At 32.8% G+C, this 23,085-nt stretch overlaps 1 long non-coding RNA gene across 1 annotated transcript; it reads right to left on the bottom strand.

Moving 5' to 3' along the window:
- Positions 1 to 11,515: 11,515 nt before the first annotated feature.
- LOC123705640 lies at positions 11,516 to 22,617 on the bottom strand. Its single transcript, XR_006753324.1, has 3 exons — positions 22,571 to 22,617; positions 12,962 to 13,040; positions 11,516 to 11,605 (listed from the first exon to the last, which is right to left on the bottom strand). It is a non-coding gene; the product is annotated as an uncharacterized LOC123705640 (long non-coding RNA).
- Positions 22,618 to 23,085: the final 468 nt, after the last annotated feature.

The following is a 23,085-nucleotide window of genomic DNA, read 5'->3' as shown; positions in this document are numbered from 1 at the left end:
ACACTACCAATCAAATCGATGAATAATTTACTTGTCGATGAACGTGATACGCATTTTGATGTGAAATATTCCAATAATCTAGATATAATTGTGGGGAATTAGGGAGCAGGCAATGATGAGGAAAATAAAGTGGTCGAGCCTTGATGGCAAATCAATAGCTTGGTGTTCAGACATGTTTAGTGCTGGCTGTTAGCGGTTACTGAATAGATTATGTGCAATTAGTGGAGAATACCTATGCTTTGCAATATCGCTTGATTTATTAATCATATACTTCCATGTCCTTGTCAATATCACATGATATCGTCTTCGATGATTTGTCAAGTTTAACTTATATTATATACTAAGTATTTGTAATATTAACAGGAGTATCAATAACGTTCATATTTCGTACAGAGAAAACTTGGAAAATCCATTCTAATATTGTATAGCCTTCCTTAAATTTCAAATCAACAAGGATTATCGGCGTATCGTTCAAATAAAAATCAATCACTGATCGGATTCGAATTCTATTAATGCTTATTAAGGTAAAATCAAGGACGGTCGTAAATTATCGTTCTCCCCCGTTACTTGTCTTGGTAAATTTATCCCTTTTTAATTACCCTACACCTATAATGGTATTACTCACGCACATTTGAACATGAGCATTTATCTAACCCATTTCACTAATTACCGCTTATCTTTGGCCTAATTCGTTTCAAGCTATTTCTCATCTATTGGACCAGTATATAAAATTAAATAGTATGAGCTAAATGATGTGTAATTAAGAAAGCTTGTTTTTCTTTGATGTTAATAAACGTCAAGAAATGTAATTAGTGTCCAATAAAATTTTAACAACCTTGATCGAGAAAATAACATAGGATATCTCATAAGAAAACATAGATTGAATCACTTTATTTCTTTTTATGTAAATGAATGAAGGTTAATATATAATGAAATGAGCTTCGATTGTTATACTTTGTCCTATAAACCATATTTCAGGAAAATATTAAACAAAAGTTAAATAATCTTCAAACAAAACAGTTATCGAACAGGAAATAAGCTTTGGATAACTCTTTCATAAGCATATTGTATCGCTGCCAATCCGATTAGACGCGCTCATCAGATCTGCATAATTAACATACCTTAAGATTACGTACTAATTGATTATAACTATACATTTTAGCATACAGAATTATTATTACTTTTATAAAACGTCAGACGTACAGAATTATTATTACTTTTATATTAATTTTCATCACATACATAATATATCTATCTACATTTCATTAGTCGATTGAAAGTGTGTTAAACCAGCAAAAAAACTACATTGTTCCTGAAATCTGTTTTTACAATCCTTTTAAAGCCAATACGAGAGCTCAGGTCATTAGTACCAAAATATCTCCCACGTATTCATTTCAGTGAAATTTAAAGCAGTAAACCTTTATAAATTCGATAATTCGTAAACAAATACGTGATTGAAATTTCTTATTTGTTCAGTTCGTATATTGTTACAAAGTCGCTTCGTAATATTTCATAACGCGCACCCGAAGCTTACACAATATTTATTATATAACGTGTATTTATATCGAAGTCAGAAGCAACTGCTCCCCGATAAATAACACTAAAGGGTTCTACGACATTTGCGTCTAATGCCCTTCCCTCACGCGACAGTCCAAGTATTTCGCGATCATCGTGTGACTAAATGTGACTTAAAAATGTTAGATAACATTTATGTCATAATACAATTCTCTCACATATTAGGGTTGGATTTGAAACACTTCAAGTTCTATTTAAATAACGTAATTATTGTTTTTAACATAATTAGCTTTTACCGCTTTGTAAAATTTCCTTTTTCTAATCAATAAAAAATTTCTGTGTTATTTAATTATATTTTTGTGAACGATATTGGAATTTAAAGCACTTTAAAGTTCATTTCAATTTTCACCACATTACAAAATGAACAACATTAAAATTCAATCAATGGTAAATTAAAAGGTTTCAAAAATGCTTGGTCTTTGACAACCCTTTAGCGTAACCATACACTAAAAGTATACTAATAAATTCAAAGGAAAAGTTTATTTGCTACCCCAATCCTTTTCATTGAAGTCTAGCAAAGTTCACAAAATCGACGTCTTTACGTTAAGCAGGGGAGGTGAAGTTAATAGTTAACTATAAATTAAGCTTAATTGGTAGAATTGAACTGAGGTTAGTAATTATGTGTTGTTATTATTTTTATGTACATTACACCGTATATCCTTTATTACCGTTAGTTAAATGAGTAATTTATTTTCCATTCGTTTAGAGTGTGTTTGTGAAGTCCCGTGTCCCCGTAGTGGGGTAAGGGGCAGATGCATTATGCATACATCTGTTTCACTGATCGATTTTCTTTAGGGACAAGTAGGTGATCAGCCTTCTGTGTCCTACCAGACCGAGACATTTTTTTTTTCTTCGTTTCCACCGGGAATCGAACCCAGGACCCCTCGGTTCTACGCTCACGCGTCAACCACTGTACCAAGGAGGCGGTCAATTCGTTTAGTAATACGTAAGAATTCGCTATGAAACGAATATTGGTTGAAATATTTGATTAATTAAAAGGGTTTTAACTTTACGTAGATTCACTTTATTACCAAGCTGAGTTAAAAGTCGGCTGTCAAATAAACGAGATAGAGAGCTTTAAAGTATAAAAAGGCTAGCGTATACGATATCACTTTTCTATGCACGTCGCAATGTCTGCCGTAATCGATCGATCTTTTTATAAAATCAAGCTTTTAATATTTAATATAAAGAGCCGAATTTTACAGAAAGTGAACCTTTTAAATTAATTGATATTCAAGTCAGGCACAATACCAATTTACAAAGCCTGAAATTCTATCGAGTGCTGGCCGAAATATCGTTTACCTTAAACCGTTTCTTTTATTGTCAGTAACAATAGTGGCTGAATTTTATTTTTTTATTTTGTAAAACTACACAGCAGCCAACTATTCAATAACATAAATATAAATTGTTTCGATTATAAAATTATGAATATTTAAAAATAAGTTTAATCTATAATAGCTGATCCAATTTGTAGTTAAACAGTTTGAAAATTAGTGTAATGTTTCACAGAAATTCTACTTTGTTTACATCATTTTATCGCAATGCCAAAGGATATGCAGAACTATATTTCCTCGTTCGATGTAACGTCGGTTTTCGCCTGAACGGGTTTATTGCTGTCATCCTAAGCTGCATACAATATTCAGAACATGCATGTTCGACAGCCACCTGTCTTATAATATTCTAAAATACTGTGGTTCCCAGCTGCAAAGCTTTGTTGTATTCTATAGTATTCAATAACACAATCTGACATTTTTGTGAAAAATCATATGGAATATTGGAACGTCTCTAACTCGATCAAAACTTATGCTTGAAAATGAATGAAATACCCAAAACATAGTTTATATTAGATAGCTGGGTAGATAAAGTTTTAATTAAATACATATGAATAAAAAAAACTTTATTTTAAAATTAACATTTACGGTCTTCCATAAAACATAGTGAACCTTAATCCTAAACAGCTCATATAATTAAGGAAATGTAAAGTTAACCTTTTTACCCCGCTTTTGTTACCCGTTGTGTGTCAAAGTTGTAAAGCTAGTGCGTAGTAAAAGTCGCAACTGAGAAGAGCATATTAGCCCAAGGGAGCAATAAAGTGTTCGGACAATTTGTTTAATCAAAAACGAATGTAGGCCTCCCCAGCCCCGGGCGATCGTTACGTGACACTTTTGTTTTTGTTATTTCATTGTTAACAGTGAATGAGATTTGTTTTGTTTGCTAAAGTCAGTTTATTTTACTGATTGATATCCGACCGATCGTAGCGGTTCATCGGACAGTCGTCTAGTCTTTGTAGACCTTCTCCCCTGCACCAAAATCAAAGTTTCCTGAATTTAGAAAATTTATCTTTTTAAAGAAAGAACTAAGTATCATGTTAAACTACACACATAATTTAACCTTTTTTTAAGTCTAGATAATGAATAATAAATCGCTGAAGATAAATTGTAATTTTCTATGGAAACTGCACTTCACCAAAACACCTAATTGTTATTTCCAGAATTTTAAAATGGCATCATACAAGTTTGTACTTTCTAAAATAATTTATCTCTAGTTTATAATCAACTATCATATGAAAACGCATGAACAAAACTTTCATCCCGTTTGTAATACATTTACAATAATTAAATTGTACAACACGTGTCCTACTTTAATCATAAAAAAGTCTATATGACCCAACATATAAGGGGATATTGTAAAAAATATCCAAATATCCCAGCGTATTGTTATTCGGCACACGGCAGCTCGGTCACGTCTACATCCAATAATTCCACAGCCTCATCCCGACTAAATTTGCTTGAGAATATCAAATAAACCGCAATACATTATTCATATTTTGCACCTCGGTGTAGTAATTAACTGATTTTCACTTTGAACTTTGTTAACGAATAAAATTATCCCAATTACGCCATGCCTATTGGCTCTTAGGTATAACAAAAAAATATCTAAAACAAAGCTATTGAAAATGTGATTTGTGAAAATGCAATTTCCTTTCTTTTATTTAAAAAAAACTTTTAGACAGCTTTCATGTCTCCTCATCAAACTGAAAAATACTTGTTTTTTGAACGGAAAATTAATAGATTCAAAACAGTTATTTGTAAATACGTAATAAATTAAAATCTTTCCCATGAAATTGGTTTATATAACTTAATTATATAATATTATTATTTATATTTGTTTCCCAGCATAAATGGTCACGCTCACACCGCATGTTGTTGCAACAATATTACAAAGGATAGACGCCATAGTTCTAATATTATTATAGCGCCAACCCATGGCTTTAGGGAATATCGTATAATTGTTTACCATAATATCCTTACTATTTCTAATCTATATCCGGATTCTAAATCCTGAACAATAAAACTTTGTAGATAGTGTTTCTGAATGACATTGTAAATTACTAACTGCAAAGCAATTTTAATTTCCAGAATTAATTTCCCTGAATGTATTTCCGAAATATTTATCCTGAACACTTAAAATAAATAAAACGTGGAAGTATTATTCAAACAGTCATATTTTCAAGTATTAAAGCTGTCCATTCTGAATAGATATACAATGATAAAGAGTTGCTTACACGCGAATAAAAAGTTTTACAAATTGTGAAACAAATTTTAATTTAGGGCTGTTTAATGACAACTAGAGCAAACATGAATAGCGTGAATTACTAGCAATGAGTCACTATTCAGGCGGCTTATCCGTCATTTTCTATGAAGCTTTTTGCCTATTATACCAATTTTTCATTTATTAGCGGGCATATTAAAGTGGTGTCATATAATAATGGATTGTAAAATGATTATAATATAATATCTTGACACATTTCAATTTTTGTAGCGCTAAAAAACAAAAATTCATACTGGACAGGTTTTTACTTAATACTGGAGATTAAAAACCCTGTACTCTTACTAATAGATAAGAAGGATATTATGCTACAAATATAAATGTACAATTTTAAATAGTTACAATTGTCTAAAGTATTTTTTAAATGTTGAAAATAATATCTTTAAGTGTGTTTCAATTTACTGCAATCTTCTTAGGGAACGGTGACTCTTAATAACATCATGCCTACACCTTAATTCTTATGCTTTTATCTAGAGGCGCACGAGGCCTGGAATAATGCGACATTAGCATAGCGTCTTGCTTAGATTTTTAGCTCATACTATGCAAATTATTTGTATTTTAAAAGGTAAATTTAAACAATATAACAAGTCAAAGTATTTTAAAGTGTGCTAATATGAAGTGTTCTTCACAAATTTTGAACAATAACCCCACTTAGCGGAAAATTATCATACTTCCTTAATTAACATAACAACATGCATGCTAACTTTTCTTCATAAAGATTTAATTGTTAACTTATTATAATGCACATTATACCTTATAATCAATAGATCGAACGCTGTTCCAACATGACAAACGCGATAAAATTGCGCAAATACGACTGATATTAATTTCGATATGTTTAAAATCTCCAAACTACACACACACTCACAACCTATCGAGTTTTCACACACAAACACATTAATTGAGCAAGTTATCACAAACGTCAATTGAGCCGCGTGTACACTACGTAAACAATGTGAAAGCGAGTGTAGTCGCGTAGTTGTCGCGGGCGCGCGCGGCGCACTGCCGCCCAGCGCCCTTCGGAAAAACATACAGCCTCCACCCCTCCCGCCCGGATGCGCATTTGCAGTTCTTTTCCTTATGTCTTGGAACGTCTGTACACTATATTATCTACTAACCTATTTAGTGCCGTTTATACGACAAGATTGCGGTGTTTAACGTCTATGCGGAGTCCTGTTTCCGTTCAGTCTACGATTTAGCGCATTTTATTCACTTTGATATGTAGAGAGTATGTTACTTAAGTATTTCTAAAAAAGTTAAATTTTTTTCCTGAAATAATGAATTGCGTTTACGTTTAAAATCTAGAAATGTTTACTATCAAAGCCTTGTTTACAAATAAGATACAAAGGCGCATGTAAGAAAATATACAAAAGTTTGTCCCATAACACAAAACCCATGAGACAGCCTTGAAGTGCGTGCTCGTAGAATAAAGGATGAGCATTACCGCATTCTGCCATTATGTCCCATGTGTGTTTGTACGCAGCTACGACAAAATTGCTTGTGCTCAACGACATTTCAAGCAAAACTGTGAAAGAAAATAGTTTTGCGTGAATATAGAACAAATTGCTTTCGAGCATTGAATAGCATAGGTGTAATATTACTGTATCTATTCGACTGTTTCTTTATTAGGCTTTTTTTGTTCAGACACCTGAACAACCTTCATTTAATTTATGTTTTTCTTTGAACAAATGTAAAAAAATATGAATAAAAAACATTATGGTAATAATTAGGATATGGACACAGATTTTAAATCCTTCACGGTGCATGAATAAATTTAAATATGGATTTACCACAACTTTCATTCATTTTACGCATCGGTGCTCTTATAAATTACAACAAGCTTATGGCCCTCACACACCCTAGGTGACTTGCACTTTGTATGCACATTTTAATGGATTCGTACTTAGTCGATCTTGTGTCGTCGTTCGTACTTTTATGTCACGAGATCTTCGACAACAATTTTTTTTTTGTAGAGAAAACAGATTTGAAATCATACGACTTGTTAGTTATAAAAGAGAAATTTTTTTATTGATTTATTTTATATCAAGCGATTTTATTTATTTTACTTCATTTACTGCAATTTACTTATGAAGATATTATATTATGCAGATATTTTCGCTATTTATGTAATGGTGAAAATTAATGTTTAAGTTCATACTAGGCTAGTTCAACGTAGTATGACGTCACTATTAAATCTTAACAGGAATTAACGCCAGATAATGCACGACACGTAAACTCCTGTCGTCAATTTGGATTAGGTTGAACCGAGTCTAGACTACATGTATGTCTATAATTAAGCAGACAATACTGACTCTGATGTTTAATTCGCAATTGTTTCAATTTTATATAATAAATTATAAATACTTAAAATAAGTCTTGGATTAACTTAACTTCTAATATACATAAGGAACTCAATTATAATTTAATACATTCCTATTCTCTATTCGTATGATATTTATATGTATTTGTTTATTTATATACATCAGTCCATTTTAAAGCAGCGACAACTCAATAGTTGTTTTTTAACCACAAATTTAAATACGATAACATCTTATTTTTTAAATGGAATCTACTCAGATCCATGATCACCTCTGAATAAGTATTGATTGTAATAAAAATATAGAATTGGCAAATAAAAACACAGTGTTGTCGACCTCACGACTCACGTATCGAAAAAAGTTGTAATGTTGGCACTTACGACGAGGGCGCGCCGCCCTTCAAGTTAAGACAAAATTCGTTTGGGCTATTCCCAACTTCTCGTCAACAATATTATTTTCAAGAAAAAAGATGTTCGTTTATTAATGAAATAAAAACAGAAAAGTTTCAAGTTATTACAATATTTTTATTAATTAAAAGTTGTAATGTATTGAAATAGGTAAATTAAAATTATAATTAATAAAAAGTTAGTATCTATCTATTGATTAGAAAAAATATACTTAGTAAATCGAACATATGTACGAAAAAAAGAAATACAAAAATTTAAAACCGATATAATATTGTATTTGAAAATTATCGCATACCATTCCTTTTAGGTGTAATTTTGATATTAAATATTTTCCGCACGTGACATAACATATTTTATTGCTTTCTTCGGTATAAAATAACCCAATAAACGTAGTGTGGCAGTCATAAATTGCTTGGGCTTGATTAAGGCGCTGCAGTCGGTGGCACCCCGGTGCAGCGGTGCATCGTAAACAGGGTGCTTGAAATTTTATATCACTTTAAAGGTCTTGTGAACACTTTTCAACTTACTTGAATTTTTTTTCTTAAAAATATCACCGATGCAGTAAAGAAAATAAATACGAAATGTATGTACTTTCATCTTTTATAATGCCTGAAAATTAAATCAACTACATGATATTATGTGAAAATTTCGTAGAGTCTATTTGAGAAATGGAACACTTTTTTATACCATTGAAAATATCCAAAATATTGCAAATAACATTGTTATAGCTGTTTATATATAATAATTATTCTTAAAAGGAAATACAATAAATATAAAAGCAATATCTTGTAGAGCAGCCTGTGAACACATCGACCACTACTTTAGGGATTACTATTGTAAGAAGGGGATCGTTTATTTCTTGAAATCCGATGAGATTGTCAAACTTTTGGATGAATTTAGAAGGAATTTAGTTTACTTTTGTTGATTCTGATTATTTTAAATCTACAGTTATAAAAATTTATTTTTTTTTATGGAAAAAGATGTATGTAACTTTTAGTGACCTCTATGCTTGTTACCTTTTACCGTGGTTGCCTGGTAGAGATCACTACTTAGTGATAAGGCCGCCAAGTTAATTGTACTCTGTTTTTAGATGTAATTAATTCTAAGGTTTCCTATTTGTACAATTAATTAGGTAAGTGTAAAATAAATAAATAAATACATAAAAGCAGAAGATTTAATACATACTTACGCTGTCGGCTTTTGCAATAAAATAAAAATAAATAACAAGAAATCGTTTAGTTGAGCTAATTAAAAAAATATTAATCGATGGAATATGCTATATGCCTCCTAAGTAAACTTATCAATACTTTGAAAAAAATACCTTGTGGCTATATTGAAGCTCAAAATATAATTTTGAGAACTATGATCTCATCGTGTGAATAATCGTAAGGGACAATTCGGGGTTCGATGAAAGCTTCGGAAAACAGGAGAGGGCGTGGTGACGTCATACACACCCACGGTTTGGGAAAACTCGACGTTTAATGTAATATCAGTTCGGAAAATTTAACTGGCAATTCTGTATATTTGAATGCTCTTCGCTGAATTAGGCCTTGTTTTTCATCAATATTTATTATGTTTGTCTCACCACGATATTGATTATAACGTTATCGTATCATTAAATTTGTGAATGTAAATGAAAAATAAATATCCAACTCTGTATATATTTTCAAATTCCTACCGTGTAGAGATTATTGAATTTTTAATTTGTTTATCTCCAATGATTTTAAGTAATAAGTACCCCAAAACGAAAGTTAAATATTTATTTTAGACACAGAACCATCATCACCTAGTAAAAAGATTCAATTGTAAAGCACTGCACACAGCTCACAGCGTCCCATGCACAACGGGGAACAATCTGTAACGTCCAGAATGGCACACACTCGTAGCGATTATTGCAGTATCGATAAAATGTTTACATGCAATGCTCGGTAAACACTGCAGCAAAGGCCGAGAGCTGTCACAGAGCAGCTTGCCGGTGATTTAGGACGGCGCGACGCCACGCGGGGGACGCTAGATTAACTTTCAGTTGTTAATTACGACAAATGGACAATACACGGATATCGCTGCACTTATCGCCGATTGATATGTGGTAATCAGATTAATTATATGATGTTGTTTAACGTTGTTATTGGTATTGTTTATAGGTAGTGTAATTAAAAGTATTACTTTTTCAGAATCGCCTCTAAATCGTCATAATATTATGATGCTATTTTTAATTCATTAATCTTTTCACTGGTTATTGATTCACTTAACAACATTTTTGTATGCATGTCTACAATTCCTATGAGTAAATTGCTTGTTATAACTAAATATAAAATTATGACTGATAATTTTCAAAACGTAATAAACTTACCTCGGTATTATTTTTGAAATTGTATATAAATATTAAATAAACAAGTATGATTATTTTTAATCATGACGTATAATTAACAATAGATATTCTTATAAAAGTGTTTTATTTATTTACGCTATAATTGTTCTCCTCTAATAATATTAAAAAAGAAATTATGCCATCTATTGACTATAAATAGAAAATTAACTGTCTCGAGGTGTCGCGTGAATTGTGAACTAGCATTGCATTTATCGCTACTCGATACTAGATGGCATTCTAATCAGCCATGAATATAATAAAAATAAAAATGATTGACCTCACAATTTATTAATAATCGAAATAGTTTCAGGTTTTATATAATAAAGACCATTTTATTTATTTAGACCAAATAAAGACCATTTTATTTATTTATTTTATTTTATATTAAAACAAAACAGTTTTCATATTATTATAGAGCGTTAAAAACTTTCCAAACATTTGCAGTTCTGTAGAGATTCAACGATTAGCCAAGTAATATTCCGAAATGAAACAACTGGCGCAAAGCTGGCGCATATGTAAATGGCCTCTAACTGCCATGACAAAATTGAAACCGAACCGAATTACCTGTGGATGACTATTATTACAAAAGAATGTGTAGTGTATTGCTCTTTTTGTTTTTTATTATTAAAAATACTAATAGGTTCTTCAAATTTTATTCACAAACCATTACTTATAAAATACTTACTTTTATTCATAACTAGCTTCCGCCCACGACTTTGTACGTGCATCCCCGTTTTTCCCCGTTCCCGCAAGAATTTCGGGAAATCCTTTCTTAGGGGACGCCTACGTTATGACATCTACCTGCATGCCAAATTTGAGCCCGATACGTCTAGTGGTTTGGGCTGTGCGTTATAAATCACTATATCAGTCACCTTTGAGTTTTATATATATAAATTTTAAATTTATCCATAACTATGTTTAGTTTGAAACCATTATCATACGATAGTTATTTGAACAAAATATCACTTACTAATTCACAAGTTATATAACATATTATGTACCTACGACGTTGTGGATGTCAAGTAGGCTACTTTATGAACGTATATTTTTGCAGCGTCCACAATTTGGGATTAATTCTATAAAGCACGGCTACGCAGTCTACAAAGGATACCTACTTTTATGTTGTAAGGACATCATAATGTTTGTGTTTATGACACGCTCTGAAAGGCCCAACAAAGGCACAAAGGTACCGGAATGCGGAAGCATGTAGCGGAAAATTCGATTTTCAGGCCCTCGCCTCCTAATGCGTCACGACCACATTAGACCCAACCCTTGCCGCAGGAACACTTCGTTAATCAAATTCGCCAAGCCAATCTCCGGTCAAGCTGATAACAAAATAGCAATATATTGTCTTAGCCAACGATAAAAAAACAACGAGAAATAAATAACAGAGCTAATCTTGGAAGCGCGAATGGTACTTCCAATCCCTTCTTGCAAAATTTATGTTCCAAGCATGCAGATAAAAATATTTACCTATCGTGAAAGTAAACGTTTGTCTTCGTAGTTTTAGTGCTATATTTACCTGTGAAAAGTGACAAACAATTAAAAATTGTAAGGCACTTTGATTTGTTTATTTGAGTTTAGGTATAATAAAGATAACGTGAATAAATAGATCATATCATGTAATTTCCAAAATTTCAAAAAACAAGTCTTAAATTTCTAAATACCAGATAAAACATAAATCAATTATAGGCAATCGAAATCAAAGTTAAAGTTATTCACGTGTTATATGTAGGATAGTTTCATAAATTTCACATAAAAGTGAAGACGATATCTGCGGAAGTATTTCACAATAATATCTCCCAGTAATCACACCAATAACGCAGGGGTGGCGTTTGCCAGATGTCGAGCCAATGTGGGTCGTGGCTGATAAATGGTCGCGAACCCGGGGGAATATCGTATCTTGGAAATAAAGCCTCCGCTGCCGAGAAGATAAGACGCTCTATTGCAAATTAAGGCTGTAAGTGGAAGCGTTTAATAGCTTAATTTGTTTGTTTACAGTTCGTTAGTTTTAACAAAATATTTCAATGACTATACTTAATGAGAAAAATTATTAAAAGTTTCAAGTATCTATTAATGCAGATTATTGCAGAGGTGCTTCTGAAAATGTTCATGAACACTTTCAGAAGCACTTCACATAAAGCGAACCACAAGCTCTGCAGCTGCCAGCTCTACCATAACTAAAAATTGTATCAAAATGTAAGAGACGATAAGAACATTAGTTATTTTAGAGAACGTATTTATTTCATACTGACCGTATGAAATTAACGGCTTGTCCAAAGTATTCGAGAGAAAATTCGTAAGCGCGAAACCCTGTAACACATTAATAAAGGTGAATGTGGCCGTGTCGCCGCCTGTCGGCTAATGTGTCGTTATGAACCATCCCGGGAAAATCATTTTGAAATCCTGAATTACTATATCGCTTTACAAATATAACCCGTTTACGCTTAATAATAAGATATACATTTGCAACAAGGAAAATATTGAGTCTGTGTATTTTAACGATCCTAGAGAGCCTTCGAGTTTAGTTGTTCTTATAGTATTTTGAACTCTAATGTTGTGTCTCTAATTTTAATATTGTTTGCTGTGCAGTTAATGTTGTTGGTTATAGACTATATCACATACATGTTACATGTATTATTATATTCTGAACTATTTAAAAAATAATCATTTTAACTTACTTGTATAGTTTCATCGAAAGAGTAACTGCGTCCTCCCACAGTACTCATTTCACTGGCCCGCGCTTTACGCCGACCACACCTAAAAATAATAAAAAAATGGATTTTTAATACAAAACAATAATGCCAATCTTTAATTAATAAGATTGAATAAAGTCAATCGACACATTGCATGAGTACCAATTCTCTACACAAAGTCTCTACCATATTACTTTGTAAACCAACAAATATAATTCATGGTCTATAAGTATGTTACTGCTGACTAAAATAATAACGCATCTAACCCATCAAAATGTACTTACTAATCCTATTATATAATTTTAACAGTCTCGTCTGGTATGGGATTACTAACGAAAGTTGAAACTTTTACCGTCAGCCAACCTGTAACAGTGTAACTTCGATTTGTAGAGGTTTCCGGTTCAAGTTTCTGAGGTTAAATATATTGTATAGCTAGCTTTAAGTACGACTGCATGTTTAGTTAACTACTGTTTAATTTAAGGCGCTAAAGATGATAGTATTTACGCTACAAATTTTACAACGCCATCATTTTGGGGAATAAATTGAAGGAATTTTCAATTAAGTATTTATTTATTTGTTACCTACTGATTCCTTGAAATGGTACAACCAGATAGAAATATTGTCTGTTTAATAAAATGTAGGTTGTTTCACAATCTAAAAATATTAAAACACATTTTTAGCAATGGTTATTTGAAATAAACAAAAATAATGTAAAGTACAATAAAACCACATTACGAAATTAAGCCTAAATCGAATGAGCTGTAAATTTATACAAATTACGATTGCGCTCTATAATTTTGTTGGAGGAAAGGTGTCTCATGTAACTTAGTTAAATGGCACCAGATGTTTAACTAAAGTTGGAAAAGTCTGGAAGTCTTGAATAATTAAAAGCTGGAATGGCAATAACTCTCGAACCCGCTGCGGTCCGCAGCCACAAAATAACACTTCTGAGGAAACGCCGTTTTTATTACTTAATTAGTTACATCTCCGTGCTGAAACTAGTGTCACCACAATTTTTTCCTAACGAATAAAACGTTGTAAATTAATTATTAATAATTTTTACGTCGTAAATTACGCTGATTGTTTGGCAGTCACATTTAGAGTAATCTCTACGTTTACAACAGATGTACGTGGAAATTTCGTGTAGGTATACTATTTTAATAAACATAATTCGATATTGCAATTGAAAAGGAAAGTAAAATGTTGCCAATCGTATGTTGCCAATTTTACTTCTCCCCGAGACAGATAATATTGTGACTCATCCATTTGATAAAGCGAAAGACTAAATCCCAACAAGAATTTCGACTCTTTCGAGTTTAAAAAATCTTTTGAGGAAAACTATTACCAAAATCTATTATAAATTACCTACAACAAAAATTCAAATGTCCTACTTAGTCTTAACGTATTGCTATTCTAGTGACACCCAAAAAGCAGTATGCAGAAATTCAGTTTACGACTACTGTTAACATGATTATGTGAACAAGAATACTCGTTAAAAAGGTTCAGACTTTGTAGCTATATAAAGAATACACCTAATTAAGTAGGAAAAGTAGTTTAGTAAATTGAACGAGAAACGGAACTCGAGAGGTCGGCATTTTAATTAAATTTTTACTTAGGTTAGAAAGGAAAATCTTCTTTAATTGAAAAGGAAAATCTGAAGTTTGTTGTATTTAGTGATTATATGTTATTACTGATGAAACTGGAGTGTTAAAATTTGGTTATAACTTACAAGTAAACAAATTTAGAGCAATAAGTGATAATTCGGAAAATACTCATATCGCCGTCCCCGGAGAATAAAATTATAACTGCAAAAACACAACTGTTCAGGAGAAATAAAAAACCGATAATTGACTATAACTTGCCAAGCTATAGACGTAGAGAGATAAAAAAAGGCTCAGTGGTAGCTAATTTTTTAACCTTTTATTTTGTATCAAAATATATTAAATAACTTTAAGAGAACTGAAGATAATTAAAATTTAAAAAGTTAGTAGCATTTGAATGACATGTAAATTTACTAATACACACATATCATTTTATTCTCGTTCATATTGGACATGTGGGATATGCATTAATGGATAATATCCAATGAAGTATTTTCTAGGGTTTGATTTTACGCGAGTATTATACATTTAGAAATTAAAGACTTTTTAACGATGGATGGATGGATGGCATGCTCAACCATACAGTGTATAGGAAAGCCACTCATACTGATAGGTACCTCAATGGTGAATCTCACCACCACCCTTGCCAACTAGCTTCTGTCGGTAAATCTTTGTTTCAGAGAGCCCGCCACCTCTGTGATGCTGCCCACCTCAGCGGGGAACTGCAGCATGTCAAGCGGGTACTACGTAACAACAAGCTGCAGGCGCCTCCACAGCATCACAGGAGTCGAACGAAGCCACACACAGTTGAAAGACAACCGGCCTACCTACCATATGTGAAGGGAGTTACTGACAGAATTGGAAGAATCCTAAGACGAGCTTCAATTTAAACTATATATAAGCCGCACAAGAAGATAAACCAATTCTTGAGACCAATTAAAAGTAATATTCCTCTACAAGAAGCAGGCGTGTACAAGTTAGACTGTGATTGTGGTCTCTCATACATCGGCCAAACAAAAAGAAGCATTGCTAACCGACTGAAGGAGCACATTGCGGATATCAAGCATCGGCGTCACAAAAAGTCTGCGGTATGTGAACACACACTGGACAACAACCACTTCATAAGATTTGACCAACCACAAATCCTTGCCAGAGAAGATAAATTTTTTCCAAGACTTGTGCGCGAGGCTATTGAAATTAAAAAACATCCAAATTTCAATAGAGAAGATGGTTTGAAACTCTCTAACACCTGGGATCCTGTTATTAAGAATTTAAAATCCCATGTCAAACGTACCAAAAGACTAGAAGACACGATCAGCCAATACTGCCAACATCCGGAAAAATACTCCACATACCAACTACGGAGGAATAGGTGGAGGTAGTTTACAAATAACAATTTTTGAATGACCGTCAAGACGTACAACATCTCAGTCTCCCCGTGACCACGCTCGCTGTAAAGTGTTCGAAACGTCGGGAAAATAATATAATGATTAAATCGCGTTTAAAATCCGTTAAAAAGTCTTTAATTTCTATATCCAATGAACTTTTATTCTGGGGGTTTTTAATAAGACAATATTAGAGTAATTGTTCGTGTTCGTGTTCGTTTTTGAATTTGTTTTTGAGTTTGTTTTTGAGTTTGAGTTTGAGTTTGATGTTCGTGTTTGATGTCCGTGTTTGATGTCCGTGTTTGATGTCCGTGTTTGATGTTCGTGTTTGATGTTCGTGTTTGATGTTCGTGTTTGATGTTCGTGTTTGATGTTCGTGTTCGTGTTCGTGTTCGTGTTCGTGTTCGTGTTCGTGTTCGTGTTCGTGTTCGTGTTCGTGTTCGTGTTCGTGTTCGTGTTCGTGTTCGTGTTCGTGTTCGTGTTCGTGTTCGTGTTCGTGTTCGTGTTCGTGTTCGTGTTCGTGTTCGTGTTCGTGTTCGTGTTCGTGTTCGTGTTCGTGTTCGTGTTCGTGTTCGTGTTCGTGTTCGTGTTCGTGTTCGTGTTCGTGTTCGTGTTCGTGTTCGTGTTCGTGTTCGTGTTCGTGTTCGTGTTCGTGTTCGTGTTCGTGTTCGTGTTCGTGTTTGATGTTTGATGTTCGTGTTTGATGTTCGTGTTTGATGTTCGTGTTTGATGTTCGTGTTCGTGTTCGTGTTCGTGTTCGTGTTCGTGTTCGTGTTTGATGTTTGATGTTCGTGTTTGATGTTCGTGTTTGATGTTCGTGTTTGATGTTCGTGTTCGTGTTCGTGTTCGTGTTCGTGTTCGTGTTCGTGTTCGTGTTCGTGTTCGTGTACGTGTTCGTGTTCGTGTTCGTGTTCGTGTTTGATGTTCGTGTTTGATGTTCGTGTTTGATGTTCGTGTTCGTGTTCGTGTTCGTGTTCGTGTTCGTGTTCGTGTTCGTGTTCGTGTTCGTGTTCGTGTTCGTGTTCGTGTTCGTGTTCGTGTTCGTGTTCGTGTTCGTGTTCGTGTTCGTGTTCGTGTTCGTGTTCGTGTTCGTGTTCGTGTTCGTGTTCGTGTTCGTGTTCGTGTTCGTGTTCGTGTTCGTGTTCGTGTTCGTGTTCGTGTTCGTGTTTGATGTTCGTATTTGATGTCCGTGTTTGATGTTCGTGTTCGTGTTCGTGTTCGTGTCCTTAGGGTGTCGTTAGGGTGCTTTACCAATTACCATCAATAATGTGCGAGGATTTGTAGCGAGGAATGGGATGATAATAAACCTCAGACCAACCGTAATTTATTTTTCATCTTATTTTGTCTTATAGGGAATGTAGGATGGACATTTTATTTTACGCTAATAATGAATAGGAATGGTAGCTAATTTTTTAACCTTTTATTATGTATCAAAACAAAATATATTAAATAACTTTAAGAGAACTGAAGATAATTAAAATTTAAAAAGTTAGTAGCATTTGAATGACATATTGTAAATTTACTAATACACACTTATCATTTTATTCTCGTTCATATTGGACACTAGCTGTTGCCCGCAGCTTCGCTTGCATGGAAAAGATAAATTTTCATGGTATAAGTTTTCATCCCCTATTTTGCCCCTTTAGGGGATGAATTTTCTAAAATCCTTTCTTAGGGGACGCCTACGTTATGACATCTACCTGCATGCCAAATTTCAGCCCGATACGTCCAGTGGTTTGGGCTGTGCGTTGATAGATCACTATATCAGTCACCTTTGAGTTTTATATATATAGAAGATATGCATTAATAGATAATATCCAATGAACTTTTATTCTGGGGGTTTTTAATAAGACAATTTTAGAGTAATCAACTATCATTACATTAAAAAATGAATACAATAAAAAGTAATATAAATCAGTCTTCCTGATCCATCATCGTGATCATAATGTACATGGTCATACGAATGGCGCCAAAACATATTTTTACGAGAATAAAATGATAATAGGCGTTCGTCATTATTTCGCCGATTCGTTTTTCCGAGAATATTAATGAATAACTATTATCACATTATGAGTAAAGAAAGTTTTTCACTATCATAATATTATCTTTATTTTCTAGTACGAATATGTTCTGGGAAAAAGCAGTGAATATTATTGTAATATCTTATAACTTTGTGGATTACAGGAGAAAAATTACAAAAAAAATTGTATAGATTAGTCCATTGAATGAGTCCCTCCAAGGGGGTCTAGAGTGCGTGAGTTAGTAACGTAAGATGTTTCTTCGGAAACATGTCAAGAGTCCCTAGGTAATAAACATACTAAAACCCCGGGACACTAGGAGGAGCCCCGGAGTGGGGGGAGGGGGGAAAAGGTCCATTTTTTTCATTTTTCGCTTAAATCTCAAAAGCGGTACATGTTAGAGAAAAACTTTCAAGGAAAAGTTGAAAGGCCATAAAATTATCTACAATTTGTACCTAAATCATTTTTTTCTATTCGCAGCCGTTTTCGAGCTACATCCCATGAAATGTGAAAAATTCGAAAGCTTTTTATTTTACCTAAAAAATTACTCTAATAAATTCAATACCTCCTAAACGCCTCCATGGTGGAATCTGTTTTTTTTATCAATGATAGACCTAATTATGAGCAATCTATCTGAACCGGTCACAAGTTGCACATTTGAGTTTTTTGGAAGAAAAAAAAAAGATCAAGTTCAGTAACTCAAACTACCCTAATATAATATTTTGACAATCGATTCCTCCTAAAAGCTTCTATGGAGGAATGTGTTTATTTTACCAATTATAGACCTAATTAAGAGCAATCTATCAGTACCGGTCACAAGTTGCACATTTGAGTTTTTTGGAAGAAAAAAAATAAAAAGTTCAAGTATCGTAACTACCCTAATAAAATTCAATTCCCCGTAAAGGCCTCCGTGGTGGAATCTGGTATTTTTATCAATGATAGACCTAATTATGAGCAATCTATCTGTACCGGTCACAAGTTGCACTTTTGAGTTTTGTGGAAGAAAAAAATAAAAAGATCAAGTTCAGTAACTCAAACTACCCTAATATAATATTTTGACAATCGATTCCTCCTAAAGGCTTCCATGGAGGAATGTGTTTATTTTACCAAATATAGACCTAATTAAGAGCAATCTATCAGTACCGGTCACAAGTTGCACATTTGAGTTTTTTTGGAAGAAAGAAATATTTTTTTGATCGTATGGGGAAATTGTTTGAGCCAAAATTATGTTTTACTGCGTGTAACTCAGAAACGGTAGGATATAGGAAAAAATGATCTAGGTACAACTTGTATTTAATTTTATGGCCTTTCAACTTTTCCTTGAAAGTTTTTCTCTAACATGTACCGTTTTGAGATTTAAGCGAAAAATGAAAAAAATGGACCTTTTCCCCCCTCCTCCCACTCCAGGGCTCCTCCTAGTGTCCCGGGGTTTTAGTATGTTTATTACCTAGGGACTCTTGACATTTTTCCGAAGAAACATGTTACGTTACTAACTCACGCACTCTAGAACTTTTTATTCAATGGACTAAGATGTATTAGGCTACGTAGGCTTCAAATATCGCATAACAATAAAACTATGATAATGGCGATTATCATTTTATTCTCCGGGGACGGCGATATGTGCTAATTTTTATAGGAAGATAAACTTGTATATTATACTGCCTAATGATGCCTACATATTAGTTAGATAAATATTTTATTGTGTAGACTTTAGATTCAGTACATTCTTCAGTTCATTAAATAACAATCTAAAACGAACAATATTATTCTCTATTTAGATTTAGATAGAAACTCTCATCAAAATTTGATTCAAATATCCGTTAAACTTCAAAGCCTTTTAGATAAGCCAAAAAGTGGAAAGCCGAAATCGATCCGGAGGCTTATGATGCTCGTCACGGACCATGCAAGCCTACTGCGCCGTCGCCATGGTAACCTCAGAGTTGTTACTGAAATGTTACTTTGCAAACTCTGTAGGCCCCTGCCTTGAACAAATATATGAGTCACGACTTGACATTGCTCCCATGGGCGGAAAACGCCTGAAAGTTTTAAACTTTCCTGCTCCTTTGATGACAATTGACTACTGTGTGATTTACCTGGCATAAGTTTTTCGATTTGTGTAAAATAGTTCGAATGGTTTATTTTTATTTAAATCGTTATTAAAATTTTAAGGTTTGTTTTGTTTACTTTACGTTTATAAAATTTTATGATTTTTTATCAGTCTGTTTAATAAATATCTTGGTTCATACGTATATATTTTAACTCAAGTTTAAATGAAACTAGTATTTATCCTATATACTTTTTTATTATCTTCTTATGCTATACTTAATTTGAAGTAACATAATTTAATTCGACATACATCATTGGATTAATAACTCTTAAATAATACAAACTGGACATGTAAATACCGTTCCACAACTTCTCTTTATACACCCTAATGAAAAATGTATAATAATAATTTTCCTGACTTTAATCGTAGAGTCAAGTGGCTCCCTGTAAGACTTCGCAGGGATTTGATTTTTATACGGATTCGCTTTGATCCAAAACTAGGTTGGGTTAACGGAATTATAATTTGGCGTATAATCCACAATTCGTACACTCTACTTATTGCGTCTTTACCTAACACAACACTGAAAAAGAATACTAAATAACTAAACTACTATACTACTTATAATAACTAAATAGTTACTACGTATAATAATCATCTCATCAGTTATACCTAGTTAAAAACTAACTCATTTTCACATTAAATTCTGAATTATTGTAGGTATTTACGACATACTCTACAAGTCGAAATAGATATTAGATATTATTACAGTTTTTTTTACATTGGGTATATACCTAATGTAATAAAACTTAGCAATAAAAATTCGAACTATCCAAAGTTATAGATCGCAGTTTATAGAAGTGCTTTAATTTTATTAGAACTCCTTGACAATCTATTTCTGTTGCAAGGCCTTATTAAGCTGAAAATACAAAATAAGTAGCTGTATATTTTCGATCTATAAAGAACCACTCCTCCCGCCTTCGAATCTACCCACACGTAAATAATACATAATATTCAATTTAGCTTGCTCATTTCTCCAAAATACAAGAACTTTTGATATACCTAAAGTGAGAGTTTTAAACAAAATCAGCTTCAGGCTTCTGCGATGAATACATCGTACAACTTTGATAAAGTTGTATTCAATAGTTTCATACAATCATTTACTAACATAGGTACCTAAATAATATACGGTACGCGTAAATGAAAGCTCTTTTATATACCTTTAATACATAATATTATGTTTGCTTATGAAAAAAATTTATTTATGTTTTTTTTTATTTATTTTAAAACTACTGCAACTCTGTACCTATATCGGATAATTGTAAAAGTATATTATATTTATCTTCAAATAAAAAATATAGAACGAAAAAAATTCGCTTACCCAGTCCGATCGATCATCGACGGGATCATATATTAGATATTGTATAATATTCAGAAGGAATTGTTTGTGCTAAAACATCGGATATCCTTATACGGATCAGTGACCTGCGCACGAGCACCCCACACCATCCCCATTATACTATATTTAACTCGAGCGGGAAGCACCGCTCTTCCGGTGCCACCTCATAGTCCATAGACACTTGTTTACTTCCACGGTAGCTATACATAAAAATATACCGAATTGGATTACTTTATGCTATTTTAGACAAGCTTGTTCACCTTTTGATAGCGTAAAATAACCACGTCAACACATTAATTTATTTATAAGGTAAATCTTGACTTGCTAAAAAAAAGGTTAAATTTATAATACTCCATTTTTTATTTAGTATTTACATTTAGAATAACATATAAGTAATTTTTGTTTTATTAAAATTATACATAATGACTTAAGATAATATTGTCTAATTTATGTTATCAAAACACCCTCATCAAAAGCCAAGCAATGAATGTTATCCAAGGCCTTTAAAAATACAATATGGAGCCTGGGATAGCAAGAGGCGAATTTTGAAGTCCAACCGACATTATTTAATATAACATTTATATGGTGCTTATAGATTTCATTAGGAGGGAAAGCAAATTGAAGAGCTTTTAAGTGGTCTGTACCGCGTTATCGAGAGTACTAAGTGCATTATGAGGGGTTGTACGTGCATACCCTCCTCCTAGGTTTGTACATAATGGACAATGGGAAGCGGTGGCTTTTGTATTGTTATATTACACGTTTTAAATGAAGTGATTTTTCACGACTTCTTGATTAAATTTTTACCTATGAATATTATTATAATCAATGATTGTCATTTGGAGAATATACCAAACTAAACTAAATAAAACAAACACTACTAAATTGCCACTGCAAATGTTAAATTGTCGGGTAGTTTTAAAATTGTTTTTTTTTGTACCTATTATTATAAACGATATTATTACAATATAAATATTACTAAAATGTACGTATGGAATTATGTAAATACTACAAATCACTGGTAACTAATTTTATCAAGGTATTAACTACTTACAACAAAACTGAGGGCTACTTTCCCAAAAAGTACCTACAGTATAAGTTTGAATCTACTGAACTTGAAAACTATCTAATAAACTAAAAAAAAAATTACCCCTGTTGTCATCGCTTTATAGAATTCCACATATCTGGCCGCACTAACACTTTATCCAAACACGACATATAGTATACAATCACGATGCGTTTAATACTAATTACTTCATTTATCTAAAAACAATTTTGAACTTTATACATAAAAATATTTGTAAGCTTATTATTTTTATGATCTTTTGTTTTATTTAAGATGCTATATAGAAGAAATTAACTAATTCATGCACACGTTATAATAGAATATTAATAAGTAACAGGGTAGTATAACATTAACTATTCAGGTCCATTGTTTATATTATCAGCTGGTTTACGTAACGTACGAAACACCGCCCTACGAACAGTGCACACGAGAAAACTGGATAGACTGAAACCTCAAACCCATAAACTTCGTTCTATAGTCACCTGTATTTACAAACGGAGTATACTTACAAGAGATTTTTAAATTTTGATTAAAGCGCCATCAATCGATGGGTAGGCAAACTATTTCGTTCTAAACTTATTCAATGTTCAATTCAAAAT

The sequence above is a fragment of the Colias croceus genome, chromosome 2 (genome assembly GCF_905220415.1).
Source record: "Colias croceus chromosome 2, ilColCroc2.1".
NCBI classification, from domain to species: Eukaryota; Metazoa; Arthropoda; class Insecta; order Lepidoptera; family Pieridae; genus Colias; species Colias croceus.
The sequence above is the reverse complement of the archived record's forward strand: the minus strand, read 5'-3'. Positions and strand labels throughout refer to the sequence as shown.